General features: G+C 46.6%; 1 protein-coding gene across 1 annotated transcript in view; it reads left to right on the forward strand.

The window, feature by feature from the left end:
- The window catches only part of RYR2 (ryanodine receptor 2), a 2714825-nt gene that overhangs the window by 1623571 nt on the left and 1073306 nt on the right, over nucleotides 1–17948 (forward strand). The window lies entirely within an intron of this gene.

A 17948-nucleotide genomic window follows, 5' to 3' on the forward strand; every position in this document is an offset into this window, starting at 1 on the left:
GTGGGGAAATGCTGGGTGGAAGGAAATTTGTCGCTCCTCTCAGATTCCAGAACTTTCTACCACAGAAATGTGAGGAACATGTGTTTTTTTAGCCAAATTTTGAGGTTTGCAAAGGATTCTGGGTAACAGAACCTGGTCCGAGCCACACAAGTCACCCCTCCTTGGATTCCCCTAGGTCTCTAGTTTTCAGAAATGCACAGGTTTGGTAGGTTTCCCTAGGTGGCGGCTGAGCTAGAGGCCAAAATCTACAGGTAGTCACTTTGCTAAAAACAGCTATGTTTTCTGTGATGTGTCCACGTTGTGTTTTGGGGCATATCCTGTCGCGGGCGCTAGGCCTACCCAAACAAGTGAGGTATCATTTTTATCGGGAGACTTGGGGGAACATAGAATAGCAAAACAAGTGTTATTGCCCCTTGTCTTTCTCTACATTTATTCCTTCCAAATATAGGGGTGTGTGTAAAAAAGACATCTATTTGAGAAATTCCATGTAATTCACGTGCTACTATGGTCACCCCGGAATTCAGAGATGTGCAAATAACCACTGCTCCTCAACACCTTATCTTGTGCCCTTTTTGGAAATGCAAAGGTTTTCTTGATAGCTATTTTTTACTCCTTATATTTCAGCAAATGAATTACTGTATACCCGGTATAGAATGAAAACGCACTGCAGGGTGCAGCTCATTTATTGGCTCTGGGTTCCTCGGGTTCTTGATGAACCTACAAACCCTATATATCCCCGCAACCAGAAGAGTCCAGCAGACGTAACGGTATATTGCTTTCGATAATCTGACATTGCAGGGAAAAGTTACAGAGTAAAAAGTAGAGAAAAATTGATGTTTTTTTCACCTCAATTTCAATATTTTTCTTTTTCAGCTGTTATTTTCTGTAGGAAACCCTTGTAGGATCTACACAAATGACCCCTTGCTGAATTCAGAATTTTGTCTACTTTTCAGAAATGTTTAGGTTTCTGGGATCCAGCATTGGTTTCATGACCATTCCGGTCACTGACTGGAAGGAGGCTGAAAGCACAAAAAATTGCACAAATGGGGTATGTCCCAGTAAAATGCCAAAATTGTGTTGGAAAATTGGGTTTTCGGATTCAAGTCTGCCTGTTCCTGAAAGCTGGGAAGCTGCTGAGTTTAGCACCGCAAACCCTTTGTTGATGCCATTTTCAGGGGAAAAACCACAAGCCTTCTTCTCCAGCCCCTTTTTCCAATTTTTTTGAAAAAAACGAAATTTTCACTGTATTTTGGCCAATTTCTTGGCCTCCTTCAGGGGAACCCACAAAGTCTGGGTACCTTTAGAATCCCTAGGATGTTGGAAAAAAAGGACGCAAATTTGGCTTGGTTAGCTTATGTGGACAAAAAGTTATGAGGGCCTAAGCGCGAACTGCCCCAAATAGGCAAAAAAAGGCCTGGCACAGGAGGGGGAAAAGGCCTGGCAGCGAAGTGGTTAATTTGCCAATCAATACTTTTGTCATGTCAACATGTGAAGATCTGCCCAAAAAATATAACGGACTCTGGTATGATACTCCGCTATCTCTGCAAGTTATTTATTTAATATGAAATAATTCTAAAGTCCGTTATTTAAACCATCATAAATTCCGATATTTGTAAAACAAACACATTAATTGCCAAATTTGCTCTCACTCGCAATTAAGAGGTACCTCATTAAATACTCAAAATAATTTAATACTAGATACAACGTGTCAAAAAACACGGCGTCAGACTTTCAGCTCAGGCACAATAGAGTTCAGTGAGCTACAGTGAAGGAGTTCATAGCACTCAGTTTCATGGGGGTTAGTACTCACACAATGTCAAATGTCTGAAAATGTGCTCACTCCTTCATCGGAATCAGGTTTTGAATTATATGATTTGCTAACCTATCTATTACTGTGCACTACCCTGAGAGGAAAGTACTTAGCCTTGTCTGGTATTTGAACTGGAATCCATGGATGACAGGAGGCTCAGTGCAAGAAGCACAAGTGGAAGCAGAATCGTAGCTCATGAAGAAAGACACTGGAAGCATAGCAGCCGCCAGGATCATGGGATCATCACGAAAGCTTGGAAGAGTAGAGCATTGGAAGTTCTGGGCTACTTAGGAGGTGAGCGCAGGGACAATGCTTGCACAAGACTGGAACACGACCAAGTGCCAATGCAGATTTAGAGGGGGTATTTATGCTGGAAGACAAGAGTGTTCCAGAAGACACGTGTCCCACGTGAAAGCATGGGATATTCGAGTGAACCTGGGGAATATCACATGTTACATACAATGGATATGAGACCTTGGAAGTGCAAACGGTAATTGGCTATAATAAACAAGTACAACAGAACCCTGGGAACATGATGGTACAATTTAGTGGTTCACAGTGGAATCATAGCTATCCTCAAAAGACGTGATAATCTGCAGGTGTAAAGCAGACTAAACGTGCATAGCAACAGAACAGGAGGGTCAACAGTTCAAGCTTCTTGGTATGGGGACCATGGAATGCTCAAGACTGGAAGGCGCCACAAGAGAAGTAAGATTTGGGGTACTCGGAGAAGGTAGGCCCCACATGGGAAGGGTAACATGAGCCCAGTGAATAAAACCCACTGCACGAAGGGCACAGGATGGAGTTGTGACAGTCCCCTCCACACAAAGGGCCTACAGAGCATGGTTTGTCGGGATGACAGGCATGACATAAACTAACCAGGCAAGGGACATGAACATTACTACCTGGTTCTCAAAAAATTTCCTCAGGACCATACAAGAAACAACCCTTATCATGCTGTGAATCTAGAATCCTTTGAACTTCAAATTCTAGATGACCATCCAGGGTTACAGGTGGAGGAGGAGTAGGAGGAGTGGGATGGCATTGGGCATGATATGGTTTGAGGAAGGGAATATGGATCACAGGGGGGCAGGCAAATCATCTGGCAGTTGAAGATGGACTACTATGGGATTAGTAACCTTTTTAATTGAAAAGGACCCAATAAATCAGTGTTGCAATTTGCGAGGACAAGGTAGTTGCAAGTTCTTTGTGGCAAGCCAAACCTAAACTCCGCTTTTATACTCTGGTGGTGGTTCATGATGTTTATTAGCATTTCTCTCCATGTTCATTTTAGCCTTGTGTAAGTGTTGTAACACTTTTTGTTGGGAGTCAGAGAAGTCTTGTATTGCAGGTACACTTCCAGATAATTTCACAGTATTTTCAGGTAACTTTCGTGGATTAGTGCCTGTTACAGAAAAGAAGAGGGATACCTCAATGGCAGTATGCTGTGAATTGTTACATGCAAACTCTACAAAAGGTAACACTGACTTCCACTGTTTAGGAGTTGAGGTTAAAAGACATTGCAGTGTCTGTTCCAGTACCTGATTTACTCACTCTGTCTGCCCATAGGTTTGTGGGTGATTGTGAGAAAGTAGCCTCTTTCTAGCCTTGTTACCCCCACTTTTGACCTGTTTGTGAGTGTATGTCAGGGTGTTTTCACTGTCTCACTGGGATCCTGCCAGCTAGGACCCAGTGCTCATAGTGAAAACCCTATGTTTTCAGTATGTTTGTTATGTGTCACTGGGACCCTGCTAGCCAGGTCCCCAGTGCTCATAAGTTCGTGACCTATATGTATGTGTTCCCTGTGTGATGCCTAACTGTCTCACTGAGGCTCTGCTAACCAGAACCTCAGTGGTTATGCTCTCTCTTTACAAATTGTCACTAACAGGCTAGTGAGCAATTTCACCAATTCACATTGGCATACTGGAACACCCTTATAATTCCCTAGTATATGGTACTGAGGTACCCAGGGTATTGGGGTTCCAGGGGATCCCTATGGGCTGCAGCATTTCTTGTGCCACCCATAGGGAGCTCTGACAATTCTTACACAGGCCTGCCACTGCAGCCTGAGTGAAATAACGTCCACGTTATTTCAAAGCCATTTACCACTGCACTTAAGTAACTTATAAGTCACCTATATGTCTAACCTTTACCTGGTAAAGGTTGGGTGCTAAGTTACTTAGTGTGTGGGCACCCTGGCACTAGCCAAGGTGCCCCCACATTGTTCAGGGCAAATTCCCTGGACTTTGTGAGTGCGGGGACACCATTACACGCATGCACTATACATATGTCACGACATATGTATAGCGTCACAATGGTAACTCCGAATATGGCCATGTAACATGTCTAAGATCATGGAATTGTCACCCCAATGCCATTCTGGCATTGGGGAGACAATTCCTTGATCCCCAGAGTCTCTAGCACAGACCCGGGTACTGCCAAACTAACTTTCCCGGGGTTTCACTGCAGCTGCTGCCAACCCCTCAGACAGGTTTCTGCCCTCCTGGGGTCCAGCCAGGGTTGGCCCAGGAAGGCAGAACAAAGGACTTCCTCAGAGAGCGGGTGTTACACCCTCTCCCTTTGGAAAACGTTGTCAGGGCTGGGGAGGAGTAGCCTCCCCCAGCCTCTGGAAATGCTTTGATGTGATGGGCCAGACGGTGCCCATCTCTGCATAAGCCAGTCTACACCAGTTCAGGGATCCCCCAGCCCTGCTCTGGCGCGAAACTGGACAAAGGAAAGGGGAGTGACCACTCCCCTGACCTGCACCTCCCCTGGGAGGTGCCCAGAGATCCTCCAGTGTGCTCCAGACCTCTGCCATCTTGGAAACAGAGGTGCTGCTGGCACACTGGACTGCTCTGAGTGTCCAGGGCCAGCAGGTGATGTCAGAGACTCCTTCTGATAGGCTCTTACCTGTGTTGCTAGCCTATCCTCCTTCCTAAGTAGCCAAACCTTCTTTTCTGGCTATTTAGGGTCTCTACTTTGGGGAATTCTTTAGATAACGAATGCAAGAACTCATCAGAGTTCCTCTGCATCTCTCTCGTCACCTTCTGCCAAAGAATCGACTCCTGACTGCTCTGGACGCCTGCAAAACTGCAACAAAGTAGCAAAGACGACTACTGCGACCTTGTAACGCTGATCCGGCCGCCTTCTCAACTGTTTTCCTGATGGTGAATGCTGTGGGGGTAGTCTGCCTCCTCTCTGCACTAGAAGCTCCGAAGAAATCTCCCGTGGGTCGACGGAATCTTCCCCCTGCAACCGCAGGCACCAAAAGACTGCATAACCGGTCCTCTGGGTCCCCTCTCAGCACGACGAGCGTTATCCCTGGAACTCAGCAACTCTGTCCAAGTGACTCCCACAGTCCAGTGACTCTTCAGTCCAAGTTTGGTGGAGGTAAGTCCTTGCCTCCCCAGGCTAGACTGCATTGCTGGGTACCGCGTGATTTGCAGCTGCTCCGGCTCCTGTGCACTCTTCCAGGATTTCCTTTGTGCACAGCCAAGCCTGGGTCCCTGACACTCTAACCTGCAGTGCACGACCTCCTGAGTTGTCGTCCGGCGTCGTGGGACCTTCTTTTGTGACTTCGGGTGAGCTCCTGTTCACTCTTCTTCGTAGTGCCTGTTCCGGCACTTCTGCGGGTGCTGCTTGCTCCTGAGTGGGCTCTTTGTCTTGCTGGACGCCCCCTCTGTCTCCTCACGCAATTGGCGACATCCTGGTCCCTCCTGGGCCACAGCAGCATCCAAAAACCCTAATGCCAACCCTTGCAGTTAGCAAGGCTTGTTTGCGGTCTTTCTGCACGGAAACACCTCTGCAAGCTTCTTCACGACGTGGGACATCCATCCTCCAAAGGGGAAGTTTCGAGCCCTCTTCGTTCTTGCAGAATCCACAGCTTCTACCATCCGGTGGCAGCTTCTTTGCACCCACAGCTGGCATTTCCTGGGCATCTGCCCACTCCCGAATTGATCGTGACTCTTGGACTTGGTCCCCTTGTTCCACAGGTACTCTCGTCTGGAAATCCATTGTTGTTGCATTGCTGGTGTTGGTCTTCCTTGCAGAATTCCCCTATCACGACTTCTGTGTTCTCTGGGGAACTTAGGTGCACTTTGCACCCACTTTTCAGGGTCTTAGGGTGGGCTATTTTTCTAACCCTCACTGTTTTCTTACAGTCCCAGCGACCCTCTACAAGCTCACATAGGTTTGGGGTCCAGTCGTGGTTCGCATTCCACTTCTAGAGTAAATGGTTTGTGTTGCCCCTAGACCTATGTGTTCCCATTGCAATCTATTGTGACTGTACATTGCTTGCACTGTTTTCTATTGCTATTACTGCATAATTTTAGTATTGTGTACATATATCTTGTGTATATTTGCTATCCTCATACTGAGGGTACTCACTGAGATACTTTGGCATATTGTCATAAAAATAAAGTACCTTTATTTTTAGTATATCTGTGTATTGTGTTTTCTTATGAAATTGTGCATATGACACCAGTGGTATAGTGGGAGCTTCACACGTCTCCTAGTTCAGCCTAAGCTGCTCTGCTAAGCTACCTTTTCTATCAGCCTAAGCTGCTAGACACCTCTTCTACACCAATAAGGGATAACTGGACCTGGTGCAGAGTGTAAGTACCCCTTGGTACCACTACAAACCAGGCCAGCCTCCTACATTGGTTGTGCAGCGGTGGGATAAGTACTTGCAACTACTCACCACTTTGTCATTTTGTACTTTTCATAAGAGAAAAATATACAAAACAAGTTCAGTGTATGTACACCTAACCAAAAAGTTTTGCTTTTCTTCTCTTACTCCTTTGCTAAGTGCTGAAAAGTACCTCTAAAACTTTCAAAAAGTTCTTAAAAGTTGAAAAAGGTTTTTTTCCTGTTCCTTCAAAAGTTCTGAAACTTTTTCTTTCTTTTCCTGTCCCTTAAACCTTTTTCTATCATGTCTGGTACAGGTCAAACTCTGGATCTGACCAGCACTACTTATGACCACCTTAGCTGGAAAAGTGCAAGGAGTCTCTGTATTGATAGATGTTTAGGGGTAGGGAAGGATCCCTCTAGAGAATTGTTAGTTAATATGCTCATTGAACATGATAAGACCATAGCTGGCACATCTGGTGAGAAATTAGCTGATGGTTCACACTCTGATTCTGGGGCAGCCCCAGTAAAAGTGTTAAAAGGGAACCTTCCCAACCTGCCCCTTAGCAGGCCACCTAGCAGGGCTGGTACTGATGTGAGTTCTCATCACAGTATAGAAGTTACTCCTTTAGGCCAGGTTGTTAGAGTGCCATCTGTTAGGGACAGGTCTCCCTCTGTTCATTCACACCATTCTTCTGTGTCAAGGCATGCCCAACCCACCCACCCTGAAGACAGATTGTTAGAAAGGGAACTCAATAGATTGAGAGTGGAAGAGTCCAGGCTGAAGCTGAAAAAGCAACAGCTGGATCTAGACAGGGAAGCATTTGACTTAGAAAAAGAAAGACAGAGGTTGGGGTTTGGACCCCATGGTGGCAGCAGCAGTATTACAGATAGTAATCCTGTAAAAGAGCATGATTCTAGGAATCTGCACAAGATAGTTCCCTCTTACAAGGAGGGGGGTGACATTAACAAGTGGTTTGCTCCACTTGAGAGGGCCTGTGTTGTACAGGGGGTCCCTCAAAGGCAGTGGGCTGCTATCCTATGGCTATCTTTCAGTGGAAAGGGTAGGGATAGGCTCCTTACTGTTAAGGAAAGTGATGCCAATAATTTTACAGTTCTTAAGAATGCACTCCTAGATGGTTATGGCTTAACCACTGAACAGTACAGGATCAAGTTCAGAGAAACCAAAAAGGAGTCTTCACAAGACTGGGTAGACTTTGTTGACCATTCAGTGAAGGCCTTGGAGGGGTGGTTACATGGCAGTAAAGTTTCTGACTATGAAAGCCTGTATAACTTAATCCTGAGAGAGCATATTCTTAATAACTGTATGTCTGATTTGTTACACCAATATCTAGTGGACTCAGATCTGACCTCTCCCCAAGAATTGGGAAAGAAGGCAGACAAATGGGTCAGAACAAGAGTGAACAGAAAAGTTCATACAGGTGGTGACAAGGATGGCAAGAAGAAAGATGGTGAGAAATCTCAGGATAAACATGGGGATAAGGGTAAAACCAAAGATCCTTCTTCAAATCCTAAACACTCTTCAGGGGGTGGGGATAAAACAAATTCTTCCTCTTCTTCTCAACCCACACACATTAAAAAGCATTGGTGCTTTGTGTGTAAAAACAGAGGCCATAGGCCAGGGGATAAGTCCTGTCCAGGTAAACCCCCTGAGCCTACCACCACTGATACATCAAGCTCTAGTGCCCCTAGTAGTAGTGGTAATAGTGGTGGGACTGCTGGCAACAGTCAAACTAAGGGTGTAGTTGGGTTCACTTATGTGTCCATTATAGAAACTGGGGTAGTCAGTCCCAAGACAGTTTCTGTCACACGTAGTGGCATTGGCCTTGCCACACTGGCTGCTTGTCCCCTTACAATGGATAAGTACAGGCAGACAGTTTTAATAAATGGTGTTGAGGCTCAGGCCTACAGGGACACAGGTGCCAGTATCACTTTGGTGACTGAAAACCTTGTGGCTCCTGAACAACACATCATTGGACAACAGTATAAGATTATTGATGTCCATAACTCCTCTAAGTTTCTTCCCTTAGCTATAGTTCAGCTTAGTTGGGGTGGAGTTACTGGCCCTAAGCAGGTGGTAGTGTCTTACCCGTAGACTGTCTCTTAGGTAATGAACTACAGGCCTCAGGTTGGGCTGATGTAGAGTTTTATACCCATGCAGCCATGCTGGGTATCCCTGAGGAATTGTTCCCTCTCATTTCTAATGAAATGAAAAAGCAAAGGAGAGAATGCCTGAAAACTCAGGATCCCTCTCCAACAACAGGTAAAAAGGGTATCACAGTATCCCCTAACCACCCTGCCAATCAGGATACCATTCCTGTGGTAGGAGAAACCTCTCCTGGGGTGGCACCTGTTCCAAGGGAATTACCAGCTGGCATAGCTGTACTCCCTGAGGTGGAAGTACCTCTCTGTGGGATAACTAATATTGGTGAGAAAAAGAGCACCATTTTAGTTAACATGGGGCATCCCTCCAACCCTCCCAGAGAAACTTTAGTGCAGAAACTCTGCACTGCCTCACAACACTTAGGACAGCATCCCTGCCCTAGTGTGGAGCTCATAGGACAGCATCCCTGCCCTGCTCCAACTAAAGAGAAACAACATCCCTGTTCTCTCTTCCAGCCATATGGACAAAGTGTTTGCCCAGCTATGGCTTTACTGAGACAGCATTCCTGTCTGGCATTTTCATCACTACAAATAGGTTCAGTGGACGATTCCCACTGCTCTAAACTAAAACTTACTGATAGAAACTCTGAAAATATATCTTCACATTGTTGCTTAGCTAAAAAACTTCAAACAGGGTGGTTTACATCCCCACAGGGAAGTAACCATATAGTGGATGATAAAGGGAGTAACCAGTCTATTGCAGAGCTACTCTCTACTTATCACCACTTAGACAATAAAGTCTCAACTGGCCAAGGTTAGCCTTATTGTCCTTCGTTTGGGGGGAGTTGTGTGAGAAAGTAGCCTCTTTCTAGCCTTGTTACCCCCACTTTTGGCCTGTTTGTGAGTGTATGTCAGGGTGTTTTCACTGTCTCACTGGGATCCTGCCAGCCAGGACCCAGTGCTCATAGTGAAAACCCTATGTTTTCAGTATGTTTGTTATGTGTCACTGGGACCCTGCTAGCCAGGACCCCAGTGCTCATAAGTTGGTGACCTATATGTATGTGTTCCCTGTGTGATGCCTAACTGTCTCACTGAGGCTCTGCTAACCAGAACCTCAGTGGTTATGCTCTCTCTTTACAAATTGTCACTAACAGGCTAGTGAACAATTTCACCAATTCACATTAGCATACTGGAACACCCTTATAATTCCCTAGTATATGGTACTGAGGTACCCAGGGTATTGGGGTTCCAGGGGATCCCTATGGGCTGCAGCATTTCTTGTGCCACCCATAGGGAGCTCTGACAATTCTTACACAGGCCTGCCACTGCAGCCTGAGTGAAATAACGTCCACGTTATTTCACAGCCATTTACCACTGCACTTAAGTAACTTATAAGTCACCTATATGTCTAACCTTTACCTGGTAAAGGTTGGGTGCTAAGTTACTTAGTGTGTGGGCACCCTGGCACTAGCCAAGGTGCCCCCACATTGTTCAGGGCATATTCCCCGGACTTTGTGAGTGCGGGACACCATTACACACGTGCACTATACATATGTCACGACATATGTATAGCGTCACAATGGTAACTCCGAAAATGGCCATGTAACATGTCTAAGATCATGGAATTGTCACCCCAATGCCATTCTGGCATTGGGGAGACAATTCCATTATCCCCCGAGTCTCTAGCACAGACCCGGGTACTGCCAAACTACCTTTCCCGGGGTTTCACTGCAGCTGCTGCTGCTGCCAACCCCTCAGACAGGTTTCTGCCCTCCTGGGGTCCAGCCAGGCTTGGCCCAGGAAGGAAGAACAAAGGACTTCCTCAGAGAGAGAGTGTTACACCCTCTCCCTTTGGAAAAAGGTGTCAGGGCTGGGAAGGAGTAGCCTCCCCCGGCCTCTGGAAATGCTTTGATGGGCACAGATGGTGCCCATCTCTGCATAAGCCAGTCTACACCGGTTCAGGGATGCCCCAGCCCTGCTCTGGCGCAAAACTGGACAAAGGAAAGGGGAGTGACCACTCCCCAGACCTGCACCTCCCCTGGGAGGTGCCCAGAGCTCCTCCAGTGTGCTCCAGACCTCTGCCATCTTGGAAACAGAGGTGCTGCTGGCACACTGGACTGCTCTGAGTGGCCAGGCCAGCAGGTGACATCAGAGACTCCTTCTGATAGGCTCTTACCTGTGTTGCTAGCCTATCCTCCTTCCTAAGTAGCCAAACCTCCTTTTCTGGCTATTTAGGGTCTCTGCTTTGGGGAATTCTTTAGATAACAAATGCAAGAGCTCATCAGAGTTCCTCTGCATCTCTCTCTTCACCTTCTGCCAAGGAATCGACCGCTGACTGCTCTGGACGCCTGCAAAACTGCAACAAAGTAGCAAAGACGACTACTGCGACCTTGTAACGCTGATCCGGCCGCCTTCTCGACTGTTTTCCTGGTGGTGCATGCTGTGGGGGTAGTCTGCCTCCTCTCTGCACTAGAAGCTCCGAAGAAATCTCCCGTGGTCGACGGAATCTTCCCCCTGCAACCGCAGGCACCAAAAGACTGCATCACCTGTCCTCTGGGTCCCCTCTCAGCACGTCGAGCGTGGTCCCTGGAACTCAGCAACTCTGTCCAAGTGACTCCCACAGTCCAGTGACTCTTCAGTCCAAGTTTGGTGGAGGTAAGTCTTTGCCTCCCCACGCTAGACTGCATTGCTGGGTACCGCGCGATTTGCAGCTGCTCCGGCTCCTGTGCACTCTTCCAGGATTTCCTTTGTGCACAGCCAAGCCTGGGTCCCCGACACTCTAACCTGCAGTGCATGACCTCCTGAGTTGTCCTCCAGCGTCGTGGGACCTTCAGAAAAGAAGAGGGATACCTCAATGGCAGTATGCTGTGAATTGTTACATGCAAACTCTACAAAAGGTAACACTGACTTCCACTGTTTATGAGTTGAGGTTAAAAGACATTGCAGTGTCTGTTCCAGTACCTGATTTACTCACTCTGTCTGCCCATAGGTTTGTGGGTGATTGTGAGAAAGTAGCCTCTTTCTAGCCTTGTTACCCCCACTTTTGGCCTGTTTGTGAGTGTATGTCAGGGTGTTTTCACTGTCTCACTGGGATCCTGCCAGCTAGGACCCAGTGCTCATAGTGAAAACCCTATGTTTTCAGTATGTTTGTTATGTGTCACTGGGACCCTGCTAGCCAGGACCCCAGTGCTCATAAGTTGGTGACCTATATGTATGTGTTCCCTGTGTGATGCCTAACTGTCTCACTGAGGCTCTGCTAACCAGAACCTCAGTGGTTATGCTCTCTCTTTACAAATTGTCACTAACAGGCTAGTGAGCAATTTCACCAATTCACATTGGCATACTGGAACACCCTTATAATTCCCTAGTATATGGTACTGAGGTACCCAGGGTATTGGGGTTCCAGGGGATCCCTATGGGCTGCAGCATTTCTTGTGCCACCCATAGGGAGCTCTGACAATTCTTACACAGGCCTGCCACTGCAGCCTGAGTGAAATAACGTCCACGTTATTTCACAGCCATTTACCACTGCACTTAAGTAACTTATAAGTCACCTATATGTCTAACCTTTACCTGGTAAAGGTTGGGTGCTAAGTTACTTAGTGTGTGGGCACCCTGGCACTAGCCAAGGTGCCCCCACATTGTTCAGGGCAAATTCCCTGGACTTTGTGAGTGCGGGGACACCATTACACGCGTGCACTATACATATGTCACGACATATGTATAGCGTCACAATGGTAACTCTGAATATGGCCATGTAACATGTCTAAGATCATGGAATTGTCACCCCAATGCCATTCTGGCATTGGGGAGACAATTCCTTGATCCCCAGAGTCTCTAGCACAGACCCGGGTACTGCCAAACTAACTTTCCCGGGGTTTCACTGCAGCTGCTGCTGCTGCCAACCCCTCAGACAGGTTTCTGCCCTCCTGGGGTCCAGCCAGGGTTGGCCCAGGAAGGCAGAACAAAGGACTTCCTCAGAGAGCGGGTGTTACACCCTCTCCCTTTGGAAAAAGTTGTCAGGGCTGGGGAGGAGTAGCCTCCCCCAGCCTCTGGAAATGCTTTGATGGGCCAGACGGTGCCCATCTCTGCATAAGCCAGTCTACACCGGTTCAGGGATCCCCCAGCCCTGCTCTGGCGCGAAACTGGACAAAGGAAAGGGGAGTGACCACTCCCCTGACCTGCACCTCCCCTGGGAGGTGCCCAGAGCTCCTCCAGTGTGCTCCAGACCTCGGCCATCTTGGAAACAGAGGTGCTGCTGGCACACTGGACTGCTCTGAGTGGCCAGGGCCAGCAGGTGACGTCAGGGACTCCTTCTGATAGGCTCTTACCTGTGTTGCTAGCCTATCCTCCTTCCTAAGTAGCCAAACTTCCTTTTCTGGCTATTTAGGGTCTCTGCTTTGGGGGAATTCTTTAGATAACGAATGCAAGAGCTCATCAGAGTTCCTCTGCATCTCTCTCTTCACCTTCTGTCTAGGAATCGACCGCTGACTGCTCTGGACGCCTGCAAAACTGCAACAAAGTAGCAAAGACGACTACTGCGACCTTGTAACGCTGATCCGGCCGCCTTCTCGACTGTTTTCCTGGTGGTGCATGCTGTGGGGGTAGTCTGCCTCCTCTCTGCACTAGAAGCTCAGAAGAAATCTCCAGTGGTCGACGGAATCTTCCCCCTGCAACCGCAGGCACCAAAAGACTGCATCACCTGTCCTCTTGGTCCCCTCTCAGCACGACGAGCTTGGTCCCTGGAACTCAGCAACTCTGTCCAAGTGACTCCCACAGTCCAGTGACTCTTCAGTCCAAGTTTGGTGGAGGTAAGTCTTTGCCTCCCCACGCTAGACTGCATTGCTGGGTACCGCGCAATTTGCAGCTGCTCCGGCTCCTGTGCACTCTTCCAGGATTTCCTTTGTGCACAGCCAAGCCTGGGTCCCCGACACTCTAACCTGCAGTGCACGACCTCCTGAGTTGCCCTCCAGCGTCGTGGGACCTTCTTTTGTGACTTCGGGTGAGCTCCGGTTCACTCTTCTTCGTAGTGCCTGTTCCGGCACTTCTGTGGGTGCTGCTTGCTTCTGAGTGGGCTCTTTGTCTTGCTGGACGCCCCCTCTGTCTCCTCACGCAATTGGCGAAACTGGTCCCTCCTGGGCCACAGCAGCATCCAAAAACCCTAATCGCGACCCTTGCAGCTAGCAAGGCTTGTTTGCAGTCTTTCTGCACGGAAATACCTCTGCAAGCTTCTTCACAACGTGGGACATCCATCCTCCAAAGGGGAAGTTTCTAGCCCTCTTCGTTCTTGCAGAATCCACAGCTTCTACCATCCGGTGGCAGCTTCTTTGCACCCACAGCTGGCATTTCCTGGGCATCTGCCCACTCCCAACTTGATTGTGACTCTTGAACTTGGTCCCCTTCTTCCACAGGTACTCTCGTCTGGAAATCCATTGTTGTTGCATTGCTGGTGTTGGTCTTCCTTGCAGAATTCCCCTTTCACGACTTCTGTGTTCTCTGGGGAACTTAGGTGCACTTTGCACCCACTTTTCAGGTTCTTGGGGTGGGCTATTTTTCTAACCCTCACTGTTTTCTTACAGTCCCAGCGACCCTCTACAAGCTCACATAGGTTTGGGGTCCATTCGTGGTTCGCATTCCACTTCTAGAGTATATGGTTTGTGTTGCCCCTAGACCTATGTGTTCCCATTGCAATCTATTGTGACTGTACATTGCTTGCACTCTTATCTATTGCTATTACTGCATAATTTTGGTATTGTGTACATATATCTTGTGTATATTTGCTATCCTCATACTGAGGGTACTCACTGAGATACTTTGGCATATTGTCATAAAAATAAAGTACCGTTATTTTTAGTATATCTGTGTATTGTGTTTTCTTATGATATTGTGCATATGACACCAGTGGTATAGTGGGAGCTTCACACGTCTCCTAGTTCAGCCTAAGCTGCTCTGCTAAGCTACCTTTTCTATCAGCCTAAGCTGCTAGACACCTCTTCTACACTAATAAGGGATAACTGAACCTGGTGCAGAGTGTAAGTACCCCTTGGTACCACTGCAAACCAGGCCAGCCTCCTACAGTGATAAGCAGACAAGAGTGGAGCGTCAGTGTCCAACGACATACAAGGATTGCACCAAAACCAGGAAATTCACTGCAGGCCTCTGTTGAAATAATGATGGAGGGCAGGCCATATCTGTAGGATGTACTGCACAAACAGCTTTTAAAGAGTCTTTTCACTGGGTTATATGTTTTAACGCAACAAAGTGTCCCGTCTTAGAAAACAAGTCAACAACTGCCTAAATAGTATTGTATCCATTGGTGTTGGGCAACTCTGTGATAAAATCTATAATTAGAGTATGCTAGGGATGTGGGGTTACAGGAAAGGTTCTTAACAGACCTGCAGGGCCTGTGTGAGATGTCTTGTTCTGAGAACAGATAGGAGAGGTCTGGACATAATCATGCACATCCTTGGATATTGTTTGCCACCAAAACCGTGGCTGACAATTAACTAGACTTTTGTAAATTCCAGGATGACCAGCTAGATGTCATGACACCAAGTTAGTGCTTCTTGTCATAATTTCTTAGTAGGAATAAATAAACTGGTGGGAACAAATGAAAAGTAATTGTTCAGGTATTTTGTCTCTGGTCCTGAGTGAGCATAGACACAATTGCAAGGAAATGCTGTGCCTGGAATTAAATCTATATAGAAACCATATTCCCTATGGGGAGGTAATTGCGCAGCCTTTTGTTCATCAAAAACATAATGAAAGTCCTGATATTCTACAGGAATTTGGGTTACGCATTCTTGTTTTAGTGATGTACACGTCAATGGAGATAAAACCTCCTGCTGCTCTTTATAACAATGGTTTTGACAAAAATGGGAACCCAAGGTGACAAGGTGACGGGACCAATCAATAAGGGGATTGCAAAGCTGAAGCCCGGGGATCCCCAATATAGCACCACAGATTGGGGTGTCTAAGAGATCAAAGGTCATGGTCTCTGTATGCCCATGCTCACATACCTGGGTAATAGGAGCAGTTTCATAAGTAATCATTCCTGAACAAATCTCAGAGCCATCCACAGCTATAACCGGTTCCGGTTCTTTTTTCTTAACACAAGGGTTATACAAAGACCTGGCCAAAGCTAGATCAAAAAGTTTCCTTTATCCCCAGAATCTAAGAGTATAGGTAATTCCTTTTCTAATATGTCAGAAGATCCTTCCTACACTGATGTAAGTTCAATAACTCATTATCACTAGCCTGAACAAAGAAGTGTTTAGCACGGAAGTGATGCATTGCCTCTTTAAACCTTCCAAAATCATATAAGATAGGATCTTTTTTTTCAATGAGTGGGATAGCCCAGTTAGGAGCATTGCCCCCAAGCTAGGCTTTAATAAAGGCTATCGTAGCTGTGTTGGAGGGACAAAAATTGCAATTGTCTGTGACTCCAAACAGCATCAAATGTATTATTATTCCCAAAAAAACCTTTCCGTGGGACCAGAGGCACAAGGGTGGGAGTAGTTTCAGTGATGTGCACAAGATTAATATTACCAATGGAGCGGGTACTGGTGGAATTTTTTGTTTCGCCAAAGTGTGCCAGTTGGATAAGAGGCTGCATGTCTTTAGGAGTTGCCCCAGCTCCTGCATCAGCTAACCAGGGTGAATGGCAGGGACAATATCTAACTAACTCATCCTTAAGTGACAGATTTTCATGTTGTAAGTATTCAACTTCACCTTGTACATCAGATAATGCCAGAGCTAAATCGTCAACATGAAATTGATCATCCATATCGTCTGAGTAGTGGGAAGTGCAAGGCTTGGCGTTCTGTCACACACTCACCTTGTTCCAACCGCGAAGTCGAAGCTGGACCTCCAATTCCAGCTGGCTCTAAAAACTTCCCCAGAGGGAAAAGGGGATGGGATAAAACAAGAAAAGGTGAACTTGCCTCACTAAAGGGACTGCTCTGCTGTCTCACATACTGCCTAGTAGGATCAGGACTCCCTTGACCTTCTTATGCTCAGTTCAGTTGTGGTACGCTAAAAACAACAAGAAGCAATGTTACCCATAGGCGCCCAACTCAGAATGATCTTTAAATTGTTTACACTATATGTACACTTACATACTTCATCATAAATATCTCATGAGAAAGAGCAGCAGCTGCTTCAAGAATTAATCAGAGATTTTCTGGCACTCCAGAACATATTGGGTTCAGAATCAAACTAGAATAAAACCTCAAGTTCTACACGTTTCTCCCAAAATACTAGATAGAACTTGTGAAGAACACAGTGGCAAACTGTCCAATGTCCGAAATCGTGCTCAGGCCGTCATTGGAATCAGCTTTTGAAATATACGTTTTGCCAACCTATGGATTAGTGCACACTAACCTAAGGGGGGAGTATTTAGCTATGTCTAGCACTTGAACTGGAATCTGAAACCAAAAAGAGACTCGGTGCAAGAAGCTCAAGAGGAAACAGTATCATAGCTAATCAAGAAAGACACTGAAATCGTCACTGATACCAGGATCAGGGGATCATCAGGAAGGCTTGGAAGACTAGAGCGCTCGAAGATCCTGATAACTCAGAAGATGTGTGTAGGGATAATGCTTGTGCAGGACTGGAATGAGGCCAAGTGCTGGTGCAGGTTCAGAGGGGGGTGTTTATGTTGGAAGACAATAGTGTTCCAGAAGGCATGTGGCCCACGAGAAAGCTTGGAACATTCCAGTGAACCTGGAGAAGATCATATATTACATATAAGGGTTATGAGGCCTTGCAGGTGCAAACGATAATTGACAACAATAGACAAGTACAATGGAACCCCAAGTGCACGATGGTACAATTCAGTGGTTCACAGTGCAAGCATAATTTTCCTAAACAGACATGTGATAATCTGCAAGAGCAAAACAAAGTAAACTTGCATAGCAAAAGAACATGAGGGTCAATGGTTCAAGCTTTCTGGTTGGGGCCACCATGGAGTGCCCAAGACTGGAAGACACCACAAGGAAAGGATGACTTGGAGCACTCAGGGCAGTGAGGTACCACAAGGGAAGGGTGAAAAGAGCCTGGTGACTAAAACCCACCGCAGATAGGGCACAAGATGAAGTTCTGACAGAATGCATTAGCTTCAATATTAATCTTTGTAGCATTCTCTCACAGTTCAAATTAGTATGTTATCATTGATGGGCCCAAGGCAACTTGGAGGTTTAATGTGCAAGCTGGCCATACAGTTGTTTTACATTTCTGCAAATAGAAGGTTGACTTACTTTGATACCACCCCTATCCCTTATTCTCATTTCCTTTCCCACTGTCTGGAAGTAAATTTACAAATGCAAGCTAGCTTTGAACTTACACTCATTGTGTCTGTTAGTTAACCTTGATGTAGAAATACTTTATA

This window comes from Pleurodeles waltl, chromosome 5, assembly GCF_031143425.1.
Source record: "Pleurodeles waltl isolate 20211129_DDA chromosome 5, aPleWal1.hap1.20221129, whole genome shotgun sequence".
Lineage (NCBI taxonomy): Eukaryota > Metazoa > Chordata > Amphibia > Caudata > Salamandridae > Pleurodeles > Pleurodeles waltl.